The 8792-nt window shown below is 34.2% G+C and overlaps 2 long non-coding RNA genes across 2 annotated transcripts; one reads left to right on the top strand and one right to left on the bottom strand.

Moving 5' to 3' along the window:
- Window positions 1–217: 217 nt before the first annotated feature.
- On the top strand, window positions 218–1617 carry LOC113301188. Its single transcript, XR_003336072.1, has 2 exons — window positions 218–337; window positions 1184–1617. It is a non-coding gene; the product is annotated as an uncharacterized LOC113301188 (long non-coding RNA).
- A 385-nt stretch (window positions 1618–2002) lies between these two features.
- On the bottom strand, window positions 2003–3417 carry LOC113303626. The gene is made up of 3 exons (XR_003337638.1): window positions 3109–3417; window positions 2755–2920; window positions 2003–2279 (listed from the first exon to the last, which is right to left on the bottom strand). It is a non-coding gene; the product is annotated as an uncharacterized LOC113303626 (long non-coding RNA).
- Between the last annotated feature and the right edge of the window lie 5375 nt (window positions 3418–8792).

Consider the following 8792-nt stretch of genomic DNA (forward strand, 5'->3'; position numbering starts at 1 on the left):
AGATCAAAACAAATAATTCGTGGGTGAAATAGATTTCTAGCTTTTGATATTGTTTATATAGCCAAAAATGAGAAATATATTCTTCAATTAGCCATTTTGGATATTTCACCCACAATATAAAGAAAAGTGTAATTATGAATGACAAATATGCCCCTAAACAAACTTGTACTGTACAAAAGTTCTGGCTTTATGAACAAAATATTATATTTCTCCATAAAGAGAAATCGAGCTCCAATTTTGATTTTTGAGATGCTATACGAAGAAAACGATCTCCAATCTTTCGATCCAATCGGCGTATGATTTACTATCAGACTCTTCTCTTGCATTGTTCGAATCGGTAAGCTTTATTTTGGAGTTTTGAACTATTTTTGATACATAGTTTGATTCAATCAAAACAGATTTTGCCCTTTTTTTTATTGCAAGTTTGACACAGATTGTAATGCGATAATTCTTTGATTCATTAGAATTTGAAGTTTTATTAGTTAATGAGTTGTTTTTTCTTCTGAATTTTGGTTTTTGTTTGAGATTTTCTAGGGTTGTCTGGATTCAGTACCAAATTAAGATTAAACAGTCAACATTTGCATTGTTTTAAGTGTGATTTGGTTTCAAATCATTTTCAGTTTAATAATAATCTGTATTTCAATTATCTATGTGTTGTTTATGAACTATTTAATTTTCATATGTGGTGTGGCGAGTGGTGATTGTTGAGTGGTGGATGGTGATGACTGGTATTGGTGAGGAACAATGGTGGTGACGATGGTGCATTGTACTGATGGTCAGTGTTTGGATGAATAATAAATCTAGCTAATTAAGAATGAGACTATTACCATATATACATCTAGATTCACCATGTACTGTAAGTGGTGAGGGTGGCATGTAGTGGGGTGAGTCTTGAGTGCTAAGGGTGATGAGTCTTGAGTAGTACGTGGGTGGTGAATGGTATGGGTGGGGGGAGGCAGATGCTGATGGCACTATGGATTGTGCTGGTTCGTCAATGGTGAGTGGTGGATTATGCTTGTGGTCTGTGTTCAGATCAGTATCTAAACCTAGCTAGGAATGAGATTATTAGGTTAATTCGTAAAAGAGTTCGAATAGTAGCATAACTTTGTTAAGTGCGAATTTAGTATATGTTTGATAGTAAGAGATTGTTCCTTACTCTTATATTTCTTTTGATAACATGCAGATGTTAAAAATTATCATATTATGATTCATTGCAGACATGAAATGGTATGCAAACATGATTTAACAGTCAACTTGTTTTCTTTGCATAAAAACAACATTTGACTGGTTGTGGGTTTGGTTATTTGAGGAAAATGCAAAGTTGGTGCCTGTATAAGTCAGTGCCTTAACGATGTCGTCTGGCGTTAAGAAGAAAATGTGCAATAGAATGTTCTTGTATAATTCAGAGTTAGTGTTTCTCATCATCAAAATTTGGTTTACCCAGAAGAGAATGTGCAATAGAAGCGGAAGCAGGTCACTTAGATTTAGCAATGTAATATAGACAACCACAGTAAAATGTGTATGTTACCGCCACATTTATAAGGGGCCAATGTCTGCCACATTTGTATACATTCATACAAATTTAACCACAGTAAAATGTGCATAATATTTTTGCGAGCTTTTTGGATGTTCTATCCATTTGATAGTATCTTAACGTTTTTTTTTTGTTTGTTTGGTTTTTTAATTGTAGTTGTTGTTGATGGTTAAACTTGATGAAACTAGTATCTTACTTCACATTCTGAAGAAAAGAAAAGATAGATTTTTGGGTAGGTTGAAAACAGATTCATCCTTTTTATTCAGAAAAAAACAGATGCACCCTGCATACTTCGACAATCTTTTTTTTTTTGGCTTGGATGAAATCAGTTTCATCCTGCATATTCTGGAAAAAAAGATTTCTTTTCATCAGGATGTATCTGGTTTCATCCTGGATATTCTGCAAGGTTATATGAAATTATCAACAAATTACATATATGCTAGTTCAAGTAAATTCTTTCATGTTAATTGACCTTCCATTAAGATATATACATTCACAGGCGAATCTAAATTCATAAATATATGTAGAGATCGATTTTGACAAAGTAAAAATTGAACTTATAATACAACTTTTTATAGCGACCTATTGAACGATGCGCTTAGTTCTCGTTCAACTTTCAACAACTGCACTCATCACCAAGTATTTCATATACGATGTCTACTCGTTTGGTGGTCATGTTCTTTCTCAAAATTGCTACGTCACTATTAGCCATCATTGGTTCCATGAGTATATTCCAGAGTTAGAACTGCAAAACCAAGTCTTGATTTAGGTTGCAATTTATAAATGAAACAAAGAACAACAATTTAGGTTGCATTTTATAAATGAAACAAAGAACAATAACAAATGTAAACACATTGAGAAACATGGATAAAACTAGGCTCATACAGTGGAATGAAAGATGAAACCAGTTTTATCTAGTAATAACACAAGATGTAATGTTTCATTCATTGAGAACACAAGATGAAACCAGTTTCACCCTGTATAAACACGTGATGAAACCAGTTTCATCTCGTAATAACACAGGATGTATACAGAAGTTTCATCCAATGACCATTAAGATGATACCAGTTTCATCCAGTGTCAACACACGAGGAAACCATATTTCATCCAAAGGAAACACATGATGAAAGCAAAAAATATGCATCAGAGTGTATACTAAGATGAGAAATATTCAACAAAAACTCAGTTGCATACAAACACATTAATCAGATAATGCTTACTCTTGGTTCTTGATTCACATCGTGCATATTTTGCGTACTTGATACACCAATAACGTTCAGCACCATGTTTCATCCTTATTCATCCATTGGAAACGCGTGATGAAACTCACCCGACAATGATAAAAGACGAAACCAGTTTCATTCTGTGGCTAACACATGATAAAACCTGCATTAGTGTACACAAAGATGAAAAAAATTAGCAAAATGTAAACGTGTGTGTTCTTAATATTACATCAAGTTCAATACCAAGATCTAAACAATTTCAACAAACTAATCTAGTATATTATACAAATGGATCAAAAAAAAGAAACTTAGGGTTTAATCAAAGGAAAAAATTAGGTACAAAAATCTTACTTATCTCGCGAATTTGATGGAAGAGAAAGCCTAAATTATTTGTATTTTTAATCAATCTGAGAAATCTTAATTTAATTAAGGCATTTGAAGAAAAAACTGTCAATATTAGTGGTGTTGTTGTTGGTTGCGGTGGTGGTGGTGGTGTCGATGATAACGGCGTTGTTGTTTACGGTGGTGGAGAAACAACGAAAAATATAACGTTGCCGATGGTGTTGTCGGTGTTTTTGGTGGTGGACATGATATCGCTGGAGAAGATGCTTTGTTGTTGGAGAAGAACAAGTTTTTGAAGATAAAGATGTTACAGAAAAGGGGTATATTAGACAGTTTCATGTTTAACTCTTCTCTGTCCATTTGACCTAGGCAGAAAGTTTACCCGGGAAAGTTTTTTTTTTTTTTTGGCTAAATCACCCATTTTCTGAAATAGAATGACCAGCTTCCCATTTGGGTCCGGAAAGTATCGGGATGTTCCATCTAAATTTTTGACATGTAGTTGACGAATATGGACCGTTTTGGCTGTCCAATCTCTTGACTTAAAAAGCAATAGCGATAAGCTCCTCGGGAGCTCATTACCCTTCAAAACAAACAGCCTTTGATGAGCAAGCGAAAATGCTCAACTATGAAACAGCTGAACGGGCTTCTTTTGAGTGGAAGTCTATTTTCTTTTCCTATTTTCTGACTGCCAAATTTTATACTCGTTTCATGATGAAATTTTCAAGAACAAGAAATATGAAGATGTTCAAAGATGATAGAAATAAATTATATGCTTGTTGATGGAGAAGTTGCGCCTTTTCGGATCTTTGGATTGCTATCTTGCACTCGTCCAATGTTCCATTCACAGGTGATTTTAGTACATACACCAAATCGTACATGCACACCATTGCGCGCTTTGTAGAAGATCGAGTAGTAGTAGTTAATTTGTTGTATGGTTCTTCCTGAAAATTATTCAAGTGTTACTCGATACCCACGAGTAAATGCATGTTTCAAATAAGAATGAAAAGTTGAAACTAAATTTGGTTATTAACTGGGAAAGAAATGAAGAAAGCATCCATAATAGATTGAAAAGCTATCCATCATTACACTTAGAGGTTAAATAGAGTTAGACATATGGATTTGGGAAGTGTCCTTTTCGATAAGGATGCAAAGAATTGCATTAGGGAACTCCGGGGGAACTGGGAAAATCATAGGATCAGTCTGAGAATTGTATTAAGATACTACACCAATTTTTGGATTGTGAAATTAAGAGTTTGCCCAAATTTCACGTACATAGATATCGTAGAACATGATATCATGGTCGGAAAAACAGTTTAATCCCATTTCATTTTATCCTACAACTAAGGTTTTTAAATCATGAATGCTATCATTTTTAGTTTATTTATATCGACATAAATCATAAAATTCAAGTGAAATCTAAATAAGATATAAGAAGTACAATTTATCCTAACATGTACATAACCCGGTATACATCAAAAACAAATCAGCGGTACGGTGATAAAATTCTTAGCAAAGAATCCCTAGTGGGAAATCATTCCAAGGTCGAACCCAGAGGAGCGCCTTTATTTAAACAAGAACCGATATAAGAGTTTTTGGTGGGAAATTATTCGCAGATCAAACCCAGAGAAGAGCTTTTAGTCAAACAAGAATCAACCCAGAGAAGAGCTTTTAGTCACACAAGAACGCCCATATAAGAATTTTTGGTGGAAATTCTTCCAAGTTCGAACCCCAAACAAAAGCTTTTAGCGGGAAATTTTTTAGAAGTCAGGAGGAACTTGTGAATCTCTAACATGTCATCCAATCGAGTCATTGGAAAAGTATGGAGAAATTTGTTAATCACCGACTCATCCAATGAGTCTGACTTGATTTGAAAATGGGTGTGTAGACTCGGAAATGGGTATTTGGACTCGTAGAATTTTAAAAACAGTTCTAAACATGAAATTAATATTTTTTTATAGATTATGATAACTCGAAAATTTTTTATTAGATTATGATTCAAAGAAGGAAACTATCACCTTGTTTGTTTACTCCTAACTCATGTGAGTCATTTGGATATGAGTCATCTGGATCTAAGTGAAATTACCTAACTTGAGTCAGATTTGATTCAATATGTTTGTTTTGAGTAAGATCTGACTCAACTGACTCAAAAAAATGTGAGTCAATGGTTTGATCCCATGAATCAGGGGTACTTTATTACCTGACTCAAATAGTCAGATCTCGAGTCAGATCTGACTCAAAATTGAAAACAAACGGTCTGACATCTGGCTTGCGACGAGTCAGGTGTTGACTCGTATCCATATCGCGAGTCAAATGCAAACAAACACAGTCTATACCTTGTATATTCTCGCATCCCCCCGAAAATAGGCTTCTTTCGGTTTTGGTTGGATATTTAGAAAATTTTAAGGAGACTATTGTGTACGAGGGAGAGCGCATATAAATCGTACTTGATTTGCTAATCATGGACGATTGGTTTTTTGTTTTTCTGACTTAACCGGCTTGTTTGGATTTGAGACATCTAGATCTTACATTTGAATCTGACTCGTTATGTCTGACTCAAAAATTATTAATTAGTAGAGCTGGAAAAAAGAAATTGAATCCAGTCAGAAATATGTACATTCAAGTCAGGTACAAAATAATATCTGAATCAAATAACACCGAATCAGATGTATATGACAAGTCAGGTCTCAAATCAGACATTAGAAAAATAAAAATCACAAACAATCTGGTATCTCATTCACGCCAAATTAGATTCTGGTTTCCAATCAGACCCAAACAAACAAGCTGCTAGTCATATATTTCTACCTTGACATGACTACACTAACTAATGCCAAATTAGATTCTGGTTGCCGATCAGACCCAAACAAACAAGCTGCTAGTCATATATTTTTACCTTGACATGACTACACTAACTAACCCCGTTAAGTCATTCTTCTACATTCGACACAACCACCATAATTAAATATCCCCCTTTTTTTATCTAAATATCCCATTAGTCATAAAAAAAGTCGCAACTAATCTCGAAAATTCTGGAAATTTCAGCACCGCTAACTCATTGATCATTACCACCAAATTCAAAGTTAGAATATTCCATTATAAATCTAAGAATAATATTTTCCCAACAGTCTAATCAACTCCACCACATCGTACTCTCTCCGTCTCTATTATAAAGGTAGAATTTATAAATTTTGTAATTTCATTAGAAATTTTGTAATTATAAGGGTATATATACACTCTCTCCGTCTCTATTATATGGGTTTATATATACCCTTATAATTATAGTGTATGGATATCATAACAAATAGCTTAATGTTTTTTGTCTTGGGAATAAGATATAGGTTTAAATAAGAAAAATGATGGATATATATGAAATCCATATTTTTTTCTTATTACAAGATAATTGATAAATTTTGCGTATATACAAGGAACAGAAGGAGAAGGAGTATAATAATTCGTATGCGTACAAAAATAATTTTTCCGTTCATGAATGTATATTTTATATTCATGAGTATATATGAAAGACGATGCCTAAAAAACTAATTTTAATGGAGATTGATTCATATGTTTCTTCATAACGTCATCAAAGGTCACATAGTGCAATCATTAATGGCATGTTATGTCTATTCTTATGTACATATCAAACACCAAATTTGTCACTTTTGCACCCATTATGGGTACGTCATGGTGGCAAACGTATGTGCCAATGTGTCAAATATACCACATAGGCATATACGATGGAGTTTCCAGCGAGCGATAGAATGCCCATCGCTATATAGTCTTAATATCGCTCGCTGAACATTATAGCGCCGCTAGTTATGTTGTCGCTCGCTGATTAGATCATCCCTCAGCAGTTCCTCATCCAACGGCTAGAAATTCCTCACTCTATAAATACCCAAGTTCAAATTCATTTCAACTCACACCGGAATTTCTAAATCTTTCTAGAATTTCTCAAACTCTCAATCTTCTTCTAATCTAAAACAAGATTAACTAATCACACCTTCTCTACACTTACTAATTTCTTGTAATATGGATTCACAATCTCAAAGTCAAGGAAATGGTAAAAGTAAAAAGGTCAAAGTTCGGGTGCGAAATTCAACATCGCATAAGATGAATGTATTCGTCGTAACTATGTTAATTTTACCCAAGAAATTAACACCATATGGGAAAACATATTTTTCAGATATGAAGAGAAAACCACGAACACCAATGATCATGACGCGAGTGGGTTGGCACAACGCTTCGTTACGATCAATAAGGAAGTCGCCTCTTATGTTGCTTTGATAATGCAAGACAAGAGAGGCCGAGAGAGTGGTCTTATGGATGGTGATGTTGAAAGACGGGTTCATACAGAATGGCAGCATAAAATGGTAGAAATTTCCGATTCGAAAGTTGTTATCATATTTTGAAGGTGTTGAACAAATATAATCCATATGTGTTAGCATCTATAATCAACAGATACCTGAAAGGTCACCGTACAATTCTTCTCCCTCAACACCAAATTCTTTACCATTTTCAGCAGGTCCATCAAATCCATATTGTTCACCAGATATCGCGACAAACCCAAATTCTAACTTGGTTCTCAATGATGTTAAGAGAAAATTACCCAGGAGAAACAATGCAAAACTGGCTAGAAAATTATCTCAAGAAGGAGGAAACTCTGGTGGATTTAACATGGAGGAGTTTATAGAACATCAGAAGACCGTCGAGAAGCAAAGAACGGTTGACAGGAAATTTCAAAACAAGGAGACTAAAAATATTCGTCTTTCGCAAGAAAATTTTGTGAATAACTATGACAAGCATCACATTATTCAAGACGACACTTCAATTATGACCCCCAGCAAAAACATATGTGGCAAATCGAATTTGACAGGATTCAAGCACAGATTGAACAATAAGCTTGATTTAATAACAACAAAACGGATAAAGATGATAAGTTCGATGTAGTAGTACCTCTAGATAATTGATGTATTAATTTTAGTTTTAGTTTGAAATATTGAAATTCAATTTTAATTGTTCTTGCATTCTACTTAATATTAATTTTTTTTTATAAAAAATAGAATGTACAAAGATATGTTTCTTACAAGAAGTAAGAAGCAGATGAAGGAAAGTTTAGTTATAAGAAAATTACATCCCAATTAACGACTACATTGTTTCGGTCCTTCTTAGACTGATCCTGAAAATTGAAACCCATGAAAGCATTAGAGCCCTGGCATTCTTACATACTTGGTCAATGTTTAATGATTATTCCTTGAATGTCCTTGCGTTTCTTTCCTTCCAAATGCACCATAGTGCTGCAGCAGGGATTACATGCCATATTTCCGGTCATCTTCCGGGTATCTAAGTGTATGCCATGTTTGCATAAGATCGAGAACTGTAGAAGACCATATACCATTTATGCCATGGGATAAAAGGACTGCTGACCAAGCTCTCTTTGAAAAATCACATTCAAATAGTAGATGCCTTACATTCTCCTCAGAAATGGCACAAAGTAGAGCAGCTAACCAAATGAAAAAATTGATTTTGGTGGGTACCTTCTTGTTCCATATTGCCTTATGAGGTAATTAAAGATAATCATTACCTTGATGTAGAGTTGAATGTAGAGAGCTTGTAGAGAAGGTGCCAGAATTCGAGAGAGACCATCTTCTTTTGTTTTGAAGACTACAAAGTTGTTGTTAGAGCATTTCTTGGTCAAACTC

The sequence above is a fragment of the Papaver somniferum genome, chromosome 8 (assembly GCF_003573695.1).
Source record: "Papaver somniferum cultivar HN1 chromosome 8, ASM357369v1, whole genome shotgun sequence".
Classification (NCBI taxonomy): domain Eukaryota; kingdom Viridiplantae; phylum Streptophyta; class Magnoliopsida; order Ranunculales; family Papaveraceae; genus Papaver; species Papaver somniferum.